Here is a 22,462-nt window from a genome sequence, read left to right as displayed (position 1 = left end):
CAAATTCGGATTAGGGATAGAACGGGCACATCTCAAGGGAATTGTCTGCCTGCTTGTCTCCAACATTTCCTTTGGACACAGTTTCTTTTTCCAAATTGGGTGTAGTGGTTCAGCAGGCATAACAGTAACCCAGAGCAAAGTTGAATCAAATTCACAAGCACAAAAAAAAAAAAAAAAAAAAAAACCAACAAACCACCCTTAAAGTATAACCACAAAAGACCTTCAGGCTGTAATGGAGAGCACGTGATAAACCAGTGACAGCATGAGCAGAATGAAACCACAGCAGAGGGAATGAGCAGGAAGACAGGAAAAGCCACGAGATGGGAGACTGCAATCACTGCCTGCCGGTCCCGCTGCTGAGCTTGTTTTCCTCCTAGCCCCATTAAATCATGTTTCTGCTGGATTATCATAAGGAAAAAGGCACTGTGAAGCTTTATGAGGAGAGCCTTGGAGGGGATGAGTGTTTGTGGGAAGCTGCTGCGCGCTCCTGAGCGATGCAGGAGGGGTGGCAGTGTCAGGCTGTGCTGCTGGAGCTGCTCAGGCTGCGGGGAGGGACTCGGGCTGCCGGGGTGAGCCCCAGCTGCAGCAGCCCTGGGGCTGGAGATCACAGCTCCTGTGTCCCCACGGCCTGAGCCCACCCAGGAGGTGCGGCTGGGCACTGCCAGGGACTCTGGGTGCCTGTGACCTGCCCGGGAGGAGATGGGGGTGCTGGCACAGCAGGGCCAGGGCGCTGCAGGGCAGCAGAGCTGGCAAACCCCTGAAACACACAGCTGGCAGCTCTCCATCCCTCAGACAGCAGCTTTCTGTCACAGGCCTCTGTTCACTGGTCAGCCCAGCTCCTGGGGAATGCTCAAAGATCCCTGCAAGGTCGCAGCAGGGTAATTGGGAATTATTGCTCAACAAAAGCAAAAATTGCTGAACAAAGCCCTGCCCTCGGCTGCGCCTCGAGGGGGGCATTGCTCTTTAAACCACCGTGATCAATCATCTGATAAAATCCAGCACACCCAGCTCCCCAGTTCCCCGAGACTGGCAGCAGCTGCAGGGTGCAGCAGCTGCAGGGTGCAGCAGCTGCAGGGTGCAGCAGCTGCAGGGTGCAGCAGTTGCAGGGTGCAGCAGCTGCAGGGTGCAGCAGTTGCAGGGTGCAGCAGCTGCAGGGTGCAGCAGCTGCAGGGTGCAGCAGCTGCAGGGTGCTTTGGCTGCCCTTGTCCAAAGGATCCGCGCACATCTGCACCCTCCTCCCAGCACACAGGAGGGTGGCGTGGGAAGTGCTGCCCCAGGGCCCCTTCCCTGCACCCTTGGAAGAGATGAGAGTTAAAGACCACAAACTACTCAGGTTTTTAGCTTGAATTCAAATACACGGCATTGTGCTGACAGGAGCAAAGGGGAAGTTTCAGACGGTTCTGCCTGACTGCCCTGTGCAGGTGCTCCACCCTGGGAGCCCCTTCCTGGGCTCCCCTTCCCACATGAACCCCAGGGCTGCTCCCCTCCCGGGACCCCCACACCTCCAGCGGTCCATGGGGCATCGGGAGTATGGAATGGGCCCCTCTCTGCTCCTGTGAGGTGCAGCAGATGTTGGCTGGCAGATACCTTTATCCAACCCAGGGCTGGCAGTCGCTGTTTATTCTCTGAGAGTCAGGTTTTGGACACGAAGGCAGATCCTCAAATAATCAGCTTTCTGCAATGATGCCAGCAAAAAAAAAAAATTAAAAATTAAAAAAATTGGAAATTCTTGTGCAGCTGCAAAGACTGGGAACTTGATTTACCAGTGCAAACAAGAGGAGTCTGCCAAGCTGCCAACACAGTTGTCTAATTTGTTGACATGGAGATCACAAGCAAGGTTTTATTTAGTCCAGTCCATCTGCATTTGTTTGCTGCCTGATCAGGTCTAATCCAGCCCCTCCTGGGTGGGGGAAAGCTGCTCCGTGTCCTTCCCACAGCCTCTCTGATGGCAGGAGCTGTTGTCTCAGGTGCTGTTTGCTCCCAGGGGCTGGGGCAGGTGGCAGTGGACGTGGAGGGGCAGCAGTGGACATGGCTGCACAGTTGGGGTGGGTGACATCCAGCTGGGGCCCCTGCAGGTGGGATCCCTCCCAAGGAGCTGCGTGCCAGTGGGATTCCTCTGCAGCCAGAGCAGCCCAGGGATGGGGCTCCTGCTTTGGCTGCCTTGGCCCTGCTCACACCCAGCAAAACTCTCCCAAAATCCCCGTGGGTATTTTGCCCAGACAGACAGGGAGATAAATTCCTTGACAGGAGAATCTCCCTCTCCCTTTCAGACTTAATTGACATTGTCCTTCTTTCCTCCCCTTCCATCTGCTCCTGCCCTCCCTTCTGCTGCCCTGGCAGCTGGGACGGGGCACCGTGCAAACCCTCGTGCTGAAAACCCCCAGACCCTGCAGGCTGCTGTGGCACCTCTGTGAGCATCCTCTGTCATGGAAATGGGAGATGCAGAGGAGCAGAGGTCACTCAGGCTCTTACCTATTGCCAACGCAAGTTTACTTTCAAGAATCAGTTTCCCCTGCTCAGGAAATCATTTTGTGTATGCCCAGGTGACAAAAGGGACTGGATGGGGTCATTCTGTCTCAGGAAAAATTCTACTTGGCATGAAAACACCGTGACCCCGAATTCTTCCTCCTGACCTCTGCGTAAGTCTTGTCTCACAGTGCTATTCCACACTTTGCCTGACTCTCTCTCATTCACACCCCCCTCTCAGTGACCTCTTTAAAGCCCCTGCTCTCCTCTGGGGTACCAAACCTGCTCCTGACCTCTCTTCTCCAGGAGTACCCCCAGGCACTCCTTCATTTGCTGCCTGTCTCTGACTGTCTCCAGCTGGTCCCAAGGAGTGGCTGAGAGCAGTGGGGCTGTGAGGCAGCGTGTGTGACAGTCCCTCACCTGCCAGCAGGGCAGGGCAGCGGGGCTGGCAGCACAGCTCTGCTGTGCACAGAAATGATTTCACAGGAGCATGGCGTTACAGCGTGGCTTGGGCTGGGAGGGACCCTAAATCCCTCCCAGTGCCACCCCTGCCAGGGCAGGGACACCTCCCACTGTCCCAGGTGTTCCCAGCCCAGTGTCCAGCCTGGCCTTGGGCACTGCCAGGGATCCAGGGGCAGCCCCAGCTGCTCTGGGCACCCTGGATGGAAAAACTCTGAAAAACCCTCAGCCTCCTTAATGGGAATTCACTAAGGGCCAAGGTGAATTAAACCAACTAGTGGCTTTCCCAAAATGTCTGGGTTTTTGGTCTCTTCCTAAGGATATTCCAGCTTTTTGATCTCAGTGTGCAATTTAATCTGTCGGGGCAGAATAAATGATCTGACCTCCATAAAGAGCTTTCTGCCTTTGTATTAATAAATTTAAATAACTCCAGCCTTTTGAAATGTAGGATGATACTGCTTAGAACTCTCCAAATTTGGTAAATAACACTTTTACTCGAATGACAGCTAGGAAAAAGAATCCTTTCAAAAAGTCTAATATTTTTTTTTAAGCCGTGTACCTCCTCAGCTCTACAAATGTACAAGCAACTGAAGCCCAGAAAAAGCTTTATCCTTTTTTGATGTCCTGACAAAATCCACTCTGTCTGGGACAGAAGCATCTTGGGATAAAGCTCTCTGACTCTGGGCTCTGATGGCCGCACCCTCCCCGACTCCTGGGCTGGCTCAGCACTCTGCAGCTGGTGCTCTTCTGTCCCCTGCAGCCCTGGGGGTGTCCCCAGTGTGCAGGGCACCCCGAGGGTGGGGGCAGAGGGGGTGTCCCAGACACGCTCTGCTCCGTGGGGCAGGGCTTGGGCCTGACTGCATCCCAGCTCTGCTGGTGCTCTGGCTCAGGAATTTCCCCTGGCTCCCCTCTTCCTTCTGGGCTGCCCTTTCCTGGCTCTGGGCACTGAAATCCATTTGTTCCAGTGATGCTTCGGCTGGACCTTGGTGACTTTCCAAACATCTTTTAAAATAGAGCCAAGGCCTCTCTTTCCCACAAAACTTCCATTTTGCTCTCTGGCTGGAATGATGATGTCAGAGCAGAGTATTTAGGATCTTCAAATTCCCTGCCACAAAATAGGAATCAGCTAATTAGGGGGACAGACAGGCTAATTACAGCAGAGAGAGCACTTCTATTTATTCCCAAGGATCTTGTTAATCAGCAATAATGGAAAAGGAAACAGCAAAAAATTACATGGCAGTTAAGTGAGTTTTGGGTAAAATATATGTTCTTAAATTAACCTAAGTGTCTTTGAATCACAAGAATGTAATTTAATTAATCCATTAACAGTATGAAACTTGACTCCTACTTGCCCCTGTATTTTCAGTGGTGGAGGTGATGGTATGTGTGGTGTGATGAGGAGCTGGTGGTGCTGTCAGAGCCCTGCCTGCTCTAAGGTGGGACAATATCTACCCAAAGATTTCATTCTGGGGGCTTGGAGTCCCTTTTGCTGTCCCAGCTGAAACAAGCTGGGGCAGCAGTGCTGGGCAGTCTCTAGAGAAGCCAGATGCAGGGGCTCACAGCCTGACCCTGGGCTGAGGGAGGTTTGGTGGGTGGGAACAGGAGCAGAACGAGTCCAGCAGAAACACGTGGATGGAGCTGCTGGTTCCCTGCTCTGTGCCTGTAGCACAGGAGCATTTACACAGACATCAGCTCTAAAATAAAAGCAATTACATTTCGGCCAATATCTGATCTCCCAGATGTGCAAAGCCCCTTTTGGGATCAAGGCTCATCATTGGTATAGGATGGAGAGCAATAGGATCTGGTCTGCATTTGGACTCTGCTTACAGAGGTTGGTGTTTATGAGCACATTCAGTTTCCTGATTGTAAAGAAACACCATTAAAAAATCAAACTTTGATCCCCTCAAGTCACATAGAGACAGGCACTAACAAGCATCTATGAGCTGAAAATTGAGTTTTACAGCATTTCAGCAGAGCAGTCTAGGAAAATTAAGATGAGATCTGCAAACAGGAGAGACCTTATGCATCTGTGTTTGATGTATATATGCTCTGTGCAGCTGTGCTTTCTGTTTGTACACTTTATATACACCTGTGCTGACCAAATGTCCTGAATTATTTCACCCTGCAGATAAATAAACTTTGGCTGCAGCACACAGGACAGAAAAGAGCCCAAGAAGCAGCTGATGCCTTTTGCAGCCTCCCCTCCCCAGCCACACCGAGTTCTTCAGAAAATGGTCCTTCAAATATTCATGGTTTCATCTTTCCCTCTCGCTCCTGGCCGTGTGTTTGCAGTGAGCTCTGATGGAATCAGTCTGGAGCACGTTCCCGTGATGTTTGCAACAACTCCTCTGATGGGGATAACCTTTGCCACGCAGCAGAGAAAGGAGGGGAAGCAGGGAGGAGGCTTGTGGGATGACAAACTGTTCCTGCCAGGATGGGCTCCTGAGAAACCTCCACGTGTTCTGTGAGTGTGCAAGCCTGAGTGTCCCCAGGAGGAAAATCCTGCTTGTTTCCAGGAGCCAGGGACACATCCCTCTGGCACTGCCACCCTGGCACTGCCACCCTGGCACTGCCACCCTGGCACCAGTGCTGCTTTGTCTGCACTGGGTCAAGCTCTCGGGGGCACAGGCAGTGGTCAGTGACAGGACCAGTGTCCCCTCCCCAGGAGGACACAGGCAGTGGTCAGTGACAGGACCAGTGTCCCCTCTGTAGGAGGACACAGGCAGTGGTCAGTGACAGGGCCAGTGTCCCCTCCCCAGGGGACAGGGGCAGTGGTCAGTGACAGGACCAGTGTCCCCTCTCCAGGAGGACACAGGCAGTGGTCAGTGACAGGGCCAGTGTCCCCTCTCCAGGGGACAGGGGCAGTGGTCAGTGACAGGACCAGTGTCCCCTCTCCAGGAGGACACAGGCAGTGGTCAGTGACAGGACCAGTGTCCCCTCTCTAGGAGGACAGGGGCAGTGGTCAGTGACAGGACCAGTGTCCCCTCTGTAGGAGGACAGGGGCAGTGGTCAGTGACAGGGCCAGTGTCCCCTCCCCAGGGGACAGGGGCAGTGGTCAGTGACAGGACCAGTGTCCCCTCTCCAGGAGGACACAGGCAGTGGTCAGTGACAGGACCAGTGTCCCCTCTCCAGGAGGACACAGGCAGTGGTCAGTGACAGGGCCAGTGTCCCCTCTCCAGGAGGACACAGGCAGTGGTCAGTGACAGGACCAGTGTCCCCTCTGTAGGAGGACACAGGCAGTGGTCAGTGACAGGACCAGTGTCCCCTCTCCAGGAGAACACAGGCAGTGGTCAGTGACAGGACCAGTGTCCCCTCTCCAGGAGGACAGGGGCAGTGGTCAGTGACAGGACCAGTGTCCCCTCTCCAGGGGACAGGGGCAGTGGTCAGTGACAGGACCAGTGTCCCCTCTCCAGGAGGACACAGGCAGTGGTCAGTGACAGGACCAGTGTCCCCTCTGTAGGAGGACAGGGGCAGTGGTCAGTGACAGGACCAGTGTCCCCTCTCCAGGAGGACACAGACAGTGGTCAGTGACAGGACCAGTGTCCCCTCTGTAGGAGGACAGGGGCAGTGGTCAGTGACAGGACCAGTGTCCCCTCTCCAGGAGGACACAGGCAGTGGTCAGTGACAGGACCAGTGTCCCCTCTCCAGGGGACAGAGGCAGTGGTCAGTGACAGGACCAGTGTCCCCTCTCCAGGAGGACACGGGCAGTGGTCAGTGACAGGACCAGTGTCCCCTCTCCAGGGGACAGGGGCAGTGGTCAGTGACAGGGCCAGTGTCCCCTCTCCAGGGGACAGAGGCAGTGGTCAGTGACAGGACCAGTGTCCCCTCTCCAGGGGACAGGGGCAGTGGTCAGTGACAGTGCCAGTGTCCCCTCTGTAGGAGGACACAGGCAGTGGTCAGTGACAGGACCAGTGTCCCCTCTCCAGGGGACAGGGGCAGTGGTCAGTGACAGGACCAGTGTCCCCTCTCTAGGAGGACACAGGCAGTGGTCAGTGACAGGGCCAGTGTCCCCTCTCTAGGAGGACACAGGCAGTGGTCAGTGACAGGGCCAGTGTCCCCTCTCCAGGAGGACACAGGCAGTGGTCAGTGACAGGGCCAGTGTCCCCTCCCCAGGAGGACAGGGGCAGTGGTCAGTGACAGGACCAGTGTCCCCTCTGTAGGAGGACACAGGCAGTGGTCAGTGACAGGACCAGTGTCCCCTCTGTAGGAGGACACAGGCAGTGGTCAGTGACAGGGCCAGTGTCCCCTCTCCAGGAGGACACGGGCAGTGGTCAGTGACAGGACCAGTGTCCCCTCTCCAGGAGGACACAGGCAGTGGTCAGTGACAGGACCAGTGTCCCCTCTCCAGGGGACAGGGGCAGTGGTCAGTGACAGGACCAGTGTCCCCTCTCCAGGAGGACACGGGCAGTGGTCAGTGACAGGGCCAGTGTCCCCTCTGTAGGAGGACACGGGCAGTGGTCAGTGACAGGACCAGTGTCCCCTCTCCAGGAGAACACAGACAGTGGTCAGTGACAGGGCCAGTGTCCCCCCGGTGACTGGAGGGGCCCTTGCTGGCGGAGCGGGCAGGGCTGGCACAGCAGCACAGAGCTCCGGGCTCTGGGGGCTTGGACAGCCGGCCTCGCTCTCCTGCCCTGCTCTCCTTCTCGCCCTTTCACTGCTCAGGCAAACACTGGCCCCTCTGCGGCTCCTTCCTCCGCCTTTGTTTGGGGTTTTAATTTCCACTGTAGCCAAGCAGACCAGCCAGGCTCGGCTGGAGGCTGTGGAAGCTGTTACAATAAAGCTGTTGTTCTATAAAAAGGCTGACAGCTTCTCAAGGGCTCTTGACATTTCTTGTATCAAGAATTATACACAGCAACAGCATTCACAAGCCCTGAGAAGGGGATTCCTGTGATTTTCCTGCTTGGCTCTGCTGTATTCCTCCATGGACACTCCTGGTTCAGAGAGTCCCAGCACTCATTTTGGTTGATCTGGGCTGCAATGTTTTATTTCACTCTGAAGTGACTTTTTTTCCTAAGATAGAGCAAAACTTATGAAACTTAAAGTCCATGTGAAATAGAAAATTTTTCTTTTGACATATTTTATCTCACTGCCACCATGGAAAGTATTGAATGATCCACTTCTAGCTGAATATTAATGAAGTAAATTATCTTGGAAAATTCCCGACTGTGTTCAGACTACAGGAGCTAACAGGCCTCATTAGATGCCTGTTGATTAGAAATGTTCAAGTGGTTTTTCTTTCTTTGAATAGTAATTAAAATTAATTTGACAGACGTAACCCCCAGCCCTGGGAAGGGCTCCCACTGGACGGTGTGAGCTGGAGGGGAGGGCACGTCCCTGCCCCTGGGGGGCTCAGCAGGGCCCCTGCACGGAGCAGGACCCTGAGGGCCCCCGGGGTCCCTTCCCACCCAAACCTCTCTGGGATTCTGCTGAGTTTGCTGCCTTTGCTCGGATCTCAGTCACACTTTTCTCCTGCCACAGCTGCACCTCCCATCACTTGTGTCTTCTCATGCTCTCTCAGTTCTGCAGCTTGCAGCCTTCTTTTGTCTTGGGTCATGCTTTCCCCATAACCCTTCTGCAGCCAGGGAATGCTGTTGGAGTGGTTGATTGAGGAGAGAGCCAGGAGGGTGCTGAATGCAATGTCACCTCTGCAGCCCAGCCGGCAGCAGAGCTCCCTGTACCAGCCCAGCACTGCCATCAGCGTCCCCAGATGCACAGCAGGAGCATTTGGAACTCGGGCAGTCACCAGGGACTGGGGAGTTGGGAACGGTGTTTAATGACCAGTCCCTTTAGGATTAATAGGCAAGGTGAGGGATAACGTGTGATGGATTTGATCTTTCTGGGGGCTGAATCTAGGCAGATTACATACTGTATTCCTTAAGTTATTTTTGTTCTCAGGATGTGCATTTGGGTCAGAAAGATCCTTAATGCTGTAATGGAAATGCCCTATGAGACAGAGAGAGCTTTGGCTGTCACTGTTTGGTTCCTCTGTGGGTGGTGCCAAGCCCTTGGCTTTGCTGGGGCTTTCTCTGGGATTAGGACCCAGCAGCTGTGTGTCCCTTCGTGCCCAGGGAGCTGGGCAGGACCCTGCACCCCCTGATCCTGCCCAGCTCCAGAGGAGGCAGGCAGGGCGGGCGGGTGGCTGCGTCCTGAGCGAGTCTGGAGCAGCAAAGCTGTGTGAGCCTGAGGGGCAAATCCCGTTCTCTCTCCAGGGAGGAGCTTGCTGGGCTGGAAGCTCTGCAGATGGCCTGTTCCAGCCCTGGGGACATCCACTGCTGGCACTGCCACTCGGCCAGGGTTTGCTCACTGCCTTGCTTCCCATCCCACTTGCAGGAAGGGTCTGCCAGGGGCAGGAGGTGTTTGGGAGCCCTTCCCTGGAGCAGGGCTGTCACTTCAGCTGGGTTTGGCTCCTCCAGCCCAAGGAAATGAGGAGCATTCCCCACCCAGGAAGTATCAACTCACATGCAGCTGCCTGGGATTCCAGAGCTTTACAGGGATAACTTCCTGCCCTGTGTATGGCATGCACTAAATGGGAACAAAAACTCGCCATGTTTTTAATCCAAAATCCTGACACCGTCCATGCAGCCCTGGCTGGTGGCCACAGCCAGCAGGTGCTTGCCCAATCCCATGTTCTCCTGGAGAATGCTGCTCAGAGGAAAAGGAGCAGGTTTTCCTGCAGGCCAGGGGAACAGCAGGTTTAGTCTCTTCTATCTGAGCTGTTTGTCACAGGCTCAGATGGTTAACTCTGCTCCGTGATTTATTCCTCCTTCCCCTCCCCTGCACTTCCTCCCAGCGCCTACCAAATGTCTCAATTAGATAATTGCTCTGATTTAGACATAAGGAAGTTCTCAGCTGTCTGAGGCCCCGGCTGGGCACCAGGATTCCTGGGAAGAGATGAAAGCTCCTGCAGGCACAGCATACAAAGCACTGCTCTGGGAGCAGCGCTCCTGGGAGCTGCAGTGTGCTGCTTTCCCTGGCAGCAGCCAGCCTGGCTGCTGTGCTCCTGTTCTGCTGCCATTCCCACCAGGGAACCCCCAGGTTGGCATTTAAATTGTGACCCAGGAACCTCTGGTTTGGCATTTCAACAGTGACCAAGGAACCCCTGGTTTGGCATTTAAATTGTGACCCAGGAAGCCCTGGTGTGGCACGTCAGTGGTGACCCCCAGGCTGGCAGGTCACTCACTCCCTCGTGGCTGAGGGAGATGCCACCAGCGGTGCTGCTGGCGTTCCGGAGTGTGGCTGTCCCCACTGCTGGCACACAGGAGTGTGGCTGTGCCCACTGCTGGCACTCAGGAGTGTGGCTGTCCCCACTGCTGGCACTCAGGAGTGTGGCTGTCCCCACTGCTGGCACGCAGGAGTGTGGCTGTCCCCACTGCTGGCACGCAGGAGTGTGGCTGTCCCCACTGCTGGCACGCAGGAGTGTGGCTGTCCCCACTGCTGGCACGCAGGAGTGTGGCTGTCCCCACTGCTGGCACGCAGGAGTGTGGCTGTACCCCCGGTGCCTCCGGGGCTCTCGGGCCCCTGGGATCTCACGGGTACCCACAGGTCCCTGCAGGTGATGGCTTTGGTGCCTGGCACTCGGCAGGGACACACCTGGTGGCTGAAGGAGGTGACAAGACCCAGACCAGCTCTGAGGGTGCTGTCCCTGTGCTTGAAACATGTGGAGGGACATGGCCCATGCCAGGGCAGCGTGGGCAGCCCTGGGGCAGGGCAGGGGCTGGAGCACATTCCCTGGAGAGAAGGCACTGAGGAATTTCCTGGCTCAGAACCGGCCCTGTTTGGTGTTTCTGAAGCCCAAAGCCCTTGGAGCAGCAGGGACGGCTCTGGAAGGGGCCGTGGGGGAGCTGCTCCTCCCCATCTGCCAAACCCCACAGATTCACTGGTCCTGTGCAGGCACAGCTGTCACCGCACAAACCCACGGGTTTATTCATCTGCCATGGGCAGATTTCCTGCCACTTCTCACCATCATCAACCTCACGTCACGAACAGCAATATCCCCTGCCGTGCCAAAGGAGGGGAGGGTCCCACAGGCTCCCCGGGGAAGCCCTGTCCCTGTGGGGATGGGGCTGTGCCAGCCAGGAGGGCATGGGACATTGCAGGGCTGTGCTCAGGGCCTGGCTGCTCTCCCCAGCCAGATCCGGGCCCTGGGACACATCCCTCCATCCCTCCATCAGCTGCTGCAGCTGAATTCTGGGCTCCAGCCCTGCCCTGGCACCCTCAGTGCTCCCAGCTTTCCTCTTTCTCAGCTTTCCTGACTCTGGGTCAGGAAAAAGAACTCTGCCTCCAACCCAGCCCACACTGCAGAGGCTGTCAGTATGAAAAATAATTCCCAAAACCAACACAAAAAGGAAATTTCTGTCTCTGCATCCCCATAATTTTCAGGCAAAAAAAAAAAAACTAATCCAGGAATTGTGGATGGATGTTATTTAGGACAAATTGATTCACCCAGCTTGTGCACTTCTCTCCATACCATATTTGCAATCAGAAATGCATGCATAATTAATTCAGAGCACATGGGAATCTGCAGGACAGTGGAGCTTCCTGGAAAAGGCCTCCTCCAGGGCTGGCAGAGCGGGTGCTCCAGAGCCAGGGTGAGGCATTGCCAGGCTCCCGGGTGCCCTGGCAGAGCTGTGCCAGCACAGCCAGGGCTGCACCGAGACCCCCGGCACACACAGCCCACTGTGGCACCCCACGCTGCCCGGGGTGCCAGCCAGCCCCAGCTGTCCTCTGGGACCTGCAAGGAGGGGACGGGGGCACACAGGGAAAGCGTGTCACTGCTCGGGAATTCTGGAGGAGGGAGCCACAGTGGGATTCAGAGCAATGAGTGAGTGGGGTTGGGTAACCTGTGGCTCCACTCGGGAGAAGGACAGAGCCCGGGTTTGCAGCTGCCATGTCCCGGTGCACAGGGGTTCCTCACCCCGCTTTCAGGCCAGCGTTCCCTGGCCAGGAACACCAAGAGCCCAGCACTGCTGTGCAGGGGCAGCGTGGCCCTGCTGCTGCAGCCCCTGGGGACACGGTGACAATGGCTATTCTCCACTATCAGCCACGGCCCCAGGAGCTCTTTATTAAATTGCCTCCAAGACTCGGGAGTGGGGTTGATTATTTAGGCGCCTTAATTTTCAATTCATCTCTGTCTGTGGCCTGCGGCACCAGAACTCTGCAACGCTGGTTCCAGAGACAGAGGCACAAGAAAGCGTGAGCAGTATCTACCCAAGTGCAATCACTGCCGTGGAGGGAGCTGTGATTTACAGTGCTCTGCGGTGCCGAGGACACAAAAATGAATATTTAAACAACACCCATTGTTTCTCCTGCATGTACAAGGCTCCGAATTCCCAGCAGGTTTTGTGTCTGTGAGTTGTGCTATCACACACCCGTTGATGCTGTTGGTTTGGTTCTGGCTGTCATGGCTGTGCAGCTGCAGCATGGGCAGGGTGAGGATCCATGGATCCATGCATCCATGGATCCCTCATCCATCATCCATCCGTGGATCCATCCATCCCTCATTCATCCATCCATCGATCGATCCATCCATCCATCCCTCCATCCATCCATCCATCCATCATCCATCCATCCATCCATCCATCCATCATCCATCCATCCATCATCCATCCATCCATCCATCATCCATCATCCATACATCATCCATCCATCCATCCATCCATCCCTCCATCCATCCATCCATCCATCCATCCATCATCCATCCATCCATCATCCATCCATCCATCATCCATCCATCCCTCCATCCATCATCCATCCATCATCCATCCATCCATTCCTCCATCATCCATCCATCATCCATCCATCCATCCCTCCATCCATCCATCCATCCATCATCCATCCATCCATCATCCATCCATCATCCATCCATCCATCCATCCATCCATCCATCCATCCATCATCCATCCATCATCCATCCATCCATCCACCATCCATCCATCCATCCATCCATCCATCATCCATCCATCATCCATCCATCATCCATCCATCCATCATCCATCCATCCATCATCCATCCATCATCCATCCTCCATCCATCCACCATCCATCCATCCATCCATCCATCCATCATCCATCCATCATCCATCCATCATCCATCCATCCATCCATCCATCCATCATCCATCCATCCATCCATACATCCATCCATCATCCATCCATCCATCCATCCATGGATCCATCCATCCCTCATCCATCCCTCCCTCATCCATCCCTCCCTCCATCCATGGATCCATCCATCCATCCCTTATCCATCCATGGGTCCAAACATGGATCCACCCTTCTGCCCTCCCAGCGTGGCCTGTAGCAGGGCTGCAGGGGCTCTGGTGGGCGCAGTGATGGGCACCCCTGGCACAGCTGGGCACCCTGCCCTGCCCCCTGTCTCCGTTCGCAGCCCTGGCTCTCAGGCAGTCCTGTCCCTCAGTGCTTGTTGTCATCTGGACACCGAGCTAAAATGGGAACCAAAGGAGCCACTCTCACCTGGCCCTTCGCTGAGTAGGTGTGATGTGGGGCCAGGCCTGTCAGGAGCAGCACTTCCCACAAACTCCAGCAAAGTGACAGGGGTGATTTCTTATTTTCATTTATTTCATAAATAACTCCAGCAATAGAAGCATTTGCCTGACTCGGTCTACCAGCATGAATTAAAACATTCAATTACACCACTGGGGGAAGTTTAAATATTTACTTATTCTTGAGGGGATTATAAATTAACCCTAAGGACCTCCATAAACCTTTGCCAAGACATTGACAAAAATCTTGAATCCAGACCTTAATTAATCTGGGGAAAGCTGCACAGAGGCCCCAAGAGATGCTGGGTGGAAGAGCCCCAAGGGCCCCGCAGGAGCAGGCACACCCAGCTGCAATCATTCAGATTTAGTGAAAGTGTGTGGGGGATGATTAAAACCTTCTGTACCTGACACATTTCATGGTGGGCCCTGGAGAGCAGCTTTGGCTGCTGCCCCGGGCTCCTGAGTAGTTTTGGGACCTGAAGCCCGGCTGTGGTGAGCTGTGCTGTGACTGCCCCGGGGCAGGGGACGCTCCAGCACGGGCCAGGGTCGCACTGGCTCAGCTGGGAAGTGCTCCTGAGCAGGCTCAGGATCCCCCTGAAGCTGCCTTTCCTCTCCCCAGAGGAAAAACAGGAATGGAAACTTGCTTGTCCAATATATTCATTGCTGTTCTCTGAGGAACTAAACCGGCGCTCTCAGGGGGTAATACATTAATGAGATGGGTTTGATGAGCAAACAGCAGTGGAGGTGCAGCTCCAGCGAGGAGGGCTGGAAGGGGTTTGTGCTGGCCAGGCCTCTGGAAGGGTGCTGGTATCCAAATCTGCTTGCTGGGACCCCTGCCCGGGGTTCCTCCCAGGCAGGCACACTGCTCCAAGGCAGGGAACGGGGAACTTGCTGGGACTCCATTCTGGGAGGCCCTTTCCACCCTGCCACCCCTGTATTCTCTGCTTTTCATGTGGTAATTGATGGTTTATTTCAGCAGAAAAGCAAAACTCTGCCTGAGAAAAGCCTGCCCCACTTGGCCCTCACTGTGCCTTGGACTGAAGCTGAAATCCTGTTTGATTTGGATTTATTTTCCTGAACTATCTGAATATGTGGCAGGGCTGTTTGACAATCACCTGCCCTCTGCAGATGATCGTGTTCTCCAGACACCACTGGGCTCCTGAAAGGACGCTCCACATCTCTGCAGGGCAGGAGAGCCTCTGATGAAAGGGCTGCAAATTGGGCCAGTCCCGGAGGGAAGCAATTCCAGGGATAAAAGCAGGTACAGTAACTGCACTTCAATAACCTAATTTTGCCAGCCTTTGCTGGCTGTGCAGCTCTCAGGGGCACGAGCCAACCCGCCCGTGTGTCACCTACCTGTGGAAGGGGTTTGGCCTGAGCTGAAAGTGTGTAGGAAGGAAAGTGGCAAAATCCGTGGGGCTGGGAATGAAAAAGGATACAAGGCTTCACATGGATTTCTTGGGGCTTTGCTGAGGGTCTGGCTGGGGCTGGAATGGTCTTTAAGGTCCTTTTAAATCCAACCCTTGGAAGGAGTCATGGAATAAAAATTATTGTGGGGGGACATAATAAAAACAATTCTTGCAGGGGGACTTGCTGCTGGGAGGAGCCTGCAGCTGGCTCTGACAGCAAAAGCAAATCCCTGAATTGCTCTAGGCCAGAATTCCCCCTTCTGCCTGTCCTGAACTGCCCTTCTCCTCCTCCTCACGCCTTCCTGCCAAGGTGGGCACTGGGCAGGAGCTGCAGGGGCTGCAAACCTGACCCTGGGCCCTGAACCCCCCAAAGCATCTGCAGGGGAGCAGGGGCATCCCCAAACCCCAAACCCTGGCCCCACAAGAAGGGGCTTGTTGTGACTCCTGCAGAAACCCAGCTCCCCTGCTCCCTGCCCGTGCCAGGGGTCTCACCCTGCTCCAGGGAGAGCTTTGTTGTTGTGGGAGCAGGAGCAAGTTTATTAATTGAGCAATTTCTCCTGACCTTGGTGGAGACCATCACTAACAGCCGGATAAATAGATTAGTATCCCAATATTTCAAGGCCAGGCTTGGAAATGAGTTGCATTTATCTGACTGGGGCTGTTTTGCTGTGGCAGTGGCTGGAATGTTTTGCACGTTTTGGTTCCAATTTGCACAGAAGCGTGCATCACAGCGGGGACGGTGCTGCACCTAGTTCACAGCAGCAAATGAGACCAATTAAAAAGAACTCAGTAAAAATTATACTGGAGCTTCAATTACTTGGGGAGATGAGGAGCAGGACATTCTGTAATTGACTTGTTTATCTCCTTGTCCTCTAAGCACAGCCTTAGCCAGGGTAACTCCCAAGCTGGTGGCCATTTCAGCGCCGGTTCCACTCTCTGACCACTATAAACCACACACTGAGGCTTCGGTTTTCAGGCTGGATGAAGGTTATTATCTGTATCTGTGGGAGAGTGGGAAGATGGGGCATTTTTTCCATCAGAAATGCAGTTTTCTTCCAGCTCTGCTGCTCCTGGTGTGCTGTGACACCTCCTGCTGACACCTCACACAGGGCTCTGGATGGGTTATTACGGTGCAGAAAAAAGCAGGAAATAGGAGTGAAGCACTGGGCTTTCATTTGGGGGCTGGGAGCCGGGGGTGTGCTGCACGCACACCCGTTCTGCATGGATTGTAGGTAATCCCGCGTTTCAATAAGGAGCAAAAATAAAATGCCATGAAATGAGTGGAATTCCTGCCTTTGCAGATGCCTGCTTCGAAAATAAATAGAATGGAATCATGAAGGTTGGAAAAGATCTGTATGATCGTCGAGTCCAGCCACAAACCTGGCACTGCCACCAAGCCATGTCCCTGAGCACCACATCTTTTAAATACCCCTGGGAATCAGCTGCTGCCAGACTCGCTGTGCAAAGTTCATTTCTAGCAGTGGAGCGAGCAGCTCTGGTGCCACCAGTTACCCGGGTTCCAGCTCTGATGAAGGCCCTGCTGCGCGGGCTCCTCACTCACAGCTGAGTTTTGATGAGCAGCAATCAGCTGCTGCTGATAAAGCCAAGGTGTGCCTCAGCCAGGGGCTTTTGCTGGGGCTCTGGGAGGGCGTCAGGGAAGGTCTGTTAGTGCTGGCCCCGTTTTCAGAGAGGTAAGTGGTGCCCATCCTGGCTGGCAGGGCATGGAGGTGTCTCTCTGCCTCAGCTGTTTGTGTTTTATCAGCCACAGCCTGGCTTTTCCTAGGGCTGCTGAAACACTTTGCTCTTGCAGGCTCCCTCTCATGGAGGGGTGTTGCTGAATCTGTCTCAGTTGAGGGGGAAAGTTTTTCTCTTGTTGCAGACTGCCCGAAGAATGCTCTGGAAATCTTCTGCCCAGGTTTGGCTCTGCTATCCCTGGCATGGTGTGTGCCCAGCTGGCTGCCACTTCTGCTGGTTTATTCCATTACTTTTGTTTTGCCCATCCCTGCCCTGTGAGAGATGTGAGGAAGTTTTGTTGATGGGAGGTCTTTGAAGGCCCTGAACACGTGTGGTGGTGTGTGGCTGCTGGCTGGCATGAGTGTATTTACATCTTCTTTTTCTGTCCCTAAACTGATGCCCCTTTGCTCACTTCTGAGGCACTATTTCAAACTTTGCATAAAAAAGAAAAGATGGCTTTCATATTTGCTGTGCGGTAAGATGATGTAATGGGGAATGAGCCTTCCCTGTGATCCGTGCCTGCTGTCAGTGCTGTCACCACGGAGGCTCTTGTCTCTTGGAGCAGCATGTACGTTTTTCAGGCCATTGTATACATTTGCTTCCTTTGATCAATAAGTTGGGGTAATCATTTTGTTCTGTAAAACTTCCCAAGTCCATATATATTGCATGAAATGCAGAATAGCCAATCCCAGAATGGGTTTTTAAAAGCTTTTTATGAAAGGTTTGGGGTTTTTTTAACTCTGAGGAGGGGAAAGAAGTGGGTCTGGAGACGTGAATAAATCTGTTTGTCTGGGGACTTTTATTCCTGAAGATTTATTTTCCTAATAGTGCTGGCTAGCACTTAGGCTGTCTCCAGCTCCTCAGTGCTCGTGGAGCAGCTGCTTTCTGGTTTATTTTAGCCTCCAGCCTTCCATGCTCAGGGAGGAGAGGAGTGGGGCTGGCGCATCCCCTGCCTGGCAGGGGTGGGGAGCGGAGCTGCAGCTCTGCCCTCCCTGTGCTCCTGCCCTGGGAGCTGCCAGCCGAGCTCTCCACCTCCCGTGGTGGCAGGGCAGAGGAGAATGGCTGAGCGGAGCTGTGCTGTGGTGGCTGAGGGGTTGTGTGTCCGCAGAAGAGCGGAGGTGGTGAGAACCAGAGCAGTGGAGACCTGCTGGAGGACAAAGCTGGGTGGAAGGAGGAAAAAGGATCAGTTAGAGGTGGGAATCTCTGTGCTGAGCATCAGGTGGAGGTGAAAAAGAGAAGGAAAAGTACAACTTTACATGCTTTTTATTTTGTTTGGCGTGGGGGGAGGCTGATTTATTAGCAGTGTTGACTATGGTCAGAGAAAACAGATGAGGAGCTGGATCTGTGCTCTGAGAAGCCTCTGCAGTAGAGACAGTCTGAATCTCTGCTTTATTTATGTATTTGTTTATTTTAAAAAGGAAGAAAAAAATCCCATTAAGCACCAGTGGGGAGAACATTCACGTGTTGCATCTATTTGTCTATCTCCACAAATAATGAGGCGTAGGATTAGAATAGGTGGGGAATGAAACCTGACTGGAGCCTAATGTGTGGGGACTTGAGGTTTCACTTCCAAGGAGAAACATTTAAAATGGCTCAGGCAGTGTGAGCTGATGTGTTATTCCCTCAGGAAATGGGATGCAAAATCACATTTATTGCTGCTAGTAGGGGATCTGAGGGCTTCTCTGTGCAAACATCTCCATCTCCAGAGGAAAACATGTTCCAAATTCCATGTGCCTGTGCAACGGGAGAGGGAGCCCCAAAAGCTCTGGCTGCAGGGCCATTTGGAGAGGCAGCACCAAGGGGGTTAATGAAATCCCTCCGGGCTCTCAGGTGGGCTTCTCGTGGCTATGCTGTGCCAGAGGCTGGAGCTGGCCCCCACGGACGGTGTGGTTTGTGTCCCACTGGTGCATTCCATGGAGCTGTGTGTTATCCTGGGACCTTCTGTGTTCCTGAAATGAACCAAACCGGCCTCTGAGAGGAGCTGATAAAAGGAGCCGTGAGAAGCTGGGAGAAAGGGCACAGGAAAGCAAAGGCAGGGCAGGCAGACAGTGGCACTTGGGATGAGCTGGCCACAAGGAAATGTGTCATTGTGACATTTCAAGTGTCCCACAGCACAGAGAACCATCAGGCCCTGAGCACACCGCAGCCCCCACGTGTTAAAATTCCTCCTGTACTCAGAGGGAAGGGAAGGATTGGTTGTGCAGCAAGGCTGGCGTGGAAGGGCAGCAGAGCCTGGCCGTGATCCATATTCAGCACCACCCCTCTTTATGGGATCTGGGGGCTGACAGCACTCCTGGCACACACAGCCCCGTTCCTTGAACTTTAAGTAGGTGTTTTCCCTCACCTGTTTTTGATTCTGGAACCTAGGAGGAAAAATAATTGGATATGGGGGAAAATAAGAGCCTTCAAATGTGATGTTACCATAATGTGCTCTGGCAGCTCGGGCAACGTGTTCACTTTTTCAATGCTGAGGTGCATGAATAACACATGAGCCAGAGCACAGCTGGAATGAACTGGAAAGAGAGCGGGGCTCTGGGCAGAGAGCACATAAAAGGTGTTATCCAGAAAGGCCATCCAAGCTTTATCTGGCACAGCGCCGGGCTATAACCTTCCATCGCCCCCAGAGTACCCGGCAGCTGCTGCTGCATGCACTGTTGTCTTTCTGCTGTTTATTCCTTTTCAAGGTTTATTTTGGTGCTAGAGTTGATAAAGATATCCCATTTTATTGCCTGTTTGCAGGGCCCTGTGCACAAAGCAGCTTTGGCCTGGTCTTTAGGACTGCTCTGTGCTATTTCAGTGTTGCATGTGTGAGTGTGTTTGTAGAGAAATAAAGAGAGAACTATTTGATCTCTGTTGCAGAGTGGGCTTTAGGGTTTTACATGAATTGAAGTCACATGAACGTAATTAATTTTAAGCCCTTTTGTCTGCCACTTTTCTGGTTGCTACACACAAGTACCAAGATGACAAAAAATGACTTGGCCAATAAGTTGCAGTAAGTAAATGATGTTGTATTGATCTGAGCAGACTGAGCAACCAATCTGTTCATTACAGTCCTGCCAGGCTCCTTCCAAATCAGCCTTTCTGTTAAATATGAAATGCGTGTCTCCAGTGCTGGATCAGCCATTAAATTATGCTCATGGATATTAATAAAAGAGCCAAAGGCTTGTCTTCATGCAGGCAGAGAGGGAGCACCAGTTACATGGTAAATGGGATGAAGAATATAGCTTTATGGTGCACTTAAAATTTATTCCATTTTAAGATATGTAGCAGTGTAAGAAGTGAGAATTTTTAAATTCTGACCTTTCCACACATAAATTGGTGTATTTGGCTTATCTTTTTTACCCAGAGAATCGTGCTGACAGTTCTTGTTTCCTGTCCAGCAGAGGAATGCTTCACTCCCAGCCGGGCTGTGAGGGGTCAGGGATAACCTGAGGAGCTGCTCACAGTGGGCACAGGCTGGGCTGGGGCTGTGCCTCCTGTCCCACCTCCCCTCCCTGGGCAGGGCACGGGCAGGGGCTGGTGTCTCTGCTCCAGACAGAGCACAGCAAGGCACTCAGAGAGTCGGTGACTGCAAAGAGAGCAGGAGCAGCAGCCCCTGCAGCCTCCTCTGTCTGCGGCAGCAGGAGCCACCAGGTGCCAAGGGACAGCTCCTGCCCTGGGCTGGGCTCTGCCAGGCAGCCTGGGGGTGCTGCTGCTCTCCCTGTCTGTCACCAAGTACAGCTGACGTGGGCACAAGCAGCCCTTCCTAGCTGGCACCAAATGCAGGTGTCTTTGCCTTGCGAGGCAGAATTTCCCCGAGGCTGTCGAGGAATTGCAGTGGGTGACAAGAGCCCCCATTTGAGGAAATTCTGGGTATCCAACCTGACTGTCCTCCTGCTCCTAAACCTTTGGTAAAGGGAACGGGCTGGGTGCTGGGCTCAGCATTCCCCTGGGGTACACAGAGCCATGGCTGGGCCGAGCTGGTGCTGAGGGAGCTCTGGAAAGGGAACCACAGAGTCCCAACGTGGTTGGAAGGGACCTTAAAGACCATCGAGTTCCAACCCCCTGCCGTGGGCAGGGACAGCCTCTGGAGTGGGGAGCCTTTCCCCCTTGTCCTGGTATTCCACTCCCTTGTCTGAAGTCCCTCTCAGAGCCCCTTTAGGCACTGCAGCTTGTGCAAAATGAAACTTTTATACAAAAGGCCCAGAAAAAACGGTCTCTCTGTAATATTTCCCACGCTTACTTTATCCCCCTTGGAGCTCACTAACGAGAAGGGGGAGCACAGGGTGGAAGTGGTGCAGGTCCAGCCCCGTGGGCTGCTGCTGCTGCTCAGCCCCTGGCGGAGGAAGAGCTGGCTGGCAGAGCCAGGAACCCGCCTGGAAATCAGGGAAGGGCCGCTCAGATGATCGACACCGAGGAGAAGCTCTTACCGAAGCACTGAGATTTGTGCCGAGGCAGCGAAGAGAGGGCTGGGGATGGAGCCTGATTGTGCCCGGTGGGGCTGTCAGACGGGCCAGAGGGCTTTCACCCGGGACAGGCGGGACGGGGACAGCGGTGCTGGTGCGGGCACGCCCGGCCGGGGGGATGCTCCGGCTGCTGCCGGGGCTGGCAGTGTCCCCGCCCGTCCCGGTGTCCCCGCTCCATGGCGCCGGGCAGCCTCCTGCTGCTGTTTGCTCCCCACGAAGCCCAAAGCCACCGCGGTTCCAGCCTTGTTTTGTGCCTGGCTCCACCTGAAGTGAAGCTGAGCCGGCCCCGAGGAGGGATCCCCTGGGTTTCAGTAAATCGGCAGCTACTGAGGCAGGTGGCAGTTCAAGGTGGGGACAGAGCCAGACGCCCTGACCGTGGGCAGTGCCAAGGATCAAGCCTCCACCGCTTGCTTTAGGTCTCCGTTTATGAACCCTGCCCCTTCCTGCACTTCATTAAACCTTTGTGTTGAGCTGAGCTTCCGAGCTCCTGCCAGGAATCTGCTGTTTCTCATTTTGGATCCAGTAAATACCAAGTCAGGTAACATCAGGGAAGGAGCGAGCATGGGTGTTTGTAGCATTACCTGATAGCTCCGTCTCGCTGAAAATGGCACTTCCATTTCCACTAGTACTGAGGGAATACTCTGGGTTCATTTTAACCCCTTCCTACCAAAGCCCCAGCGTGTCTGTGCAGCTTGGGCGCAGCCCCTGGAGCAGCTGAGGGATCAACAGGACCCGAGGAACATCCCTGCCTGTCGGGGAGAGGGCTCCAGGCACGCACAGCTGTCTGTGGGCACTGCAATTACCCTCTGCTGGAGCTTCCAGTGCCCTTCAGCGCTCCCAGCCCCCGCCGAATGACAGGAGGGCATGCAGCAGCTCCGGGCTGTGCCTGGGGAATCGCTGCTCGGGCTGAAAGCAACGGGAACCTTTGCTGGGGTGCTGCCTCCCTGTTCCCCGAGCAATTGCAGAGATTACGAAGAGCTTTGGGTCCAGCAGCGTGGCACTGTGCCTGGAGCGGCCCCGCTGGGCCCCAGCCGGTGAAGCACGGGTGGCAGCCGGGAGGAGCAGCAGCCGCACGCCTTGGGATGGGCGATCAGCACTCCTGCTCTCTGCCGAGCCCGCCTGAAGTGCAGGAGCCAGGCAGTTATTAAATAATGCTCTGCGGCTGAGTCTAATGACGGAAACGGCGCTTGCAATCTCCAGGTGGATCTGATCGTCCATAATCTGCAGTTATTAAGTTGCTGGGAGAGATGAGAGTAAGAGTGCGTGGAGTCCCTGCCATTTATAAGCCCAATTACCAAACCATTTCTGTCCAAGCACAGAGCTTGTCGAGCCTAAGTGAGAATAACCACTGCGGGAAGGAGCAGGAGGTGCCCAGGGACAGAGGCAGCAGCCAGGGCACAGCTGAGCTGCAGAGGGTGGCTGGGAACCCGGGGAGGGCCTGGCACAGGA

This window comes from Anomalospiza imberbis, chromosome 11, assembly GCF_031753505.1.
Source record: "Anomalospiza imberbis isolate Cuckoo-Finch-1a 21T00152 chromosome 11, ASM3175350v1, whole genome shotgun sequence".
Classification (NCBI taxonomy): domain Eukaryota; kingdom Metazoa; phylum Chordata; class Aves; order Passeriformes; family Viduidae; genus Anomalospiza; species Anomalospiza imberbis.
The sequence above is the reverse complement of the archived record's forward strand: the minus strand, read 5'-3'. Positions refer to the sequence as shown.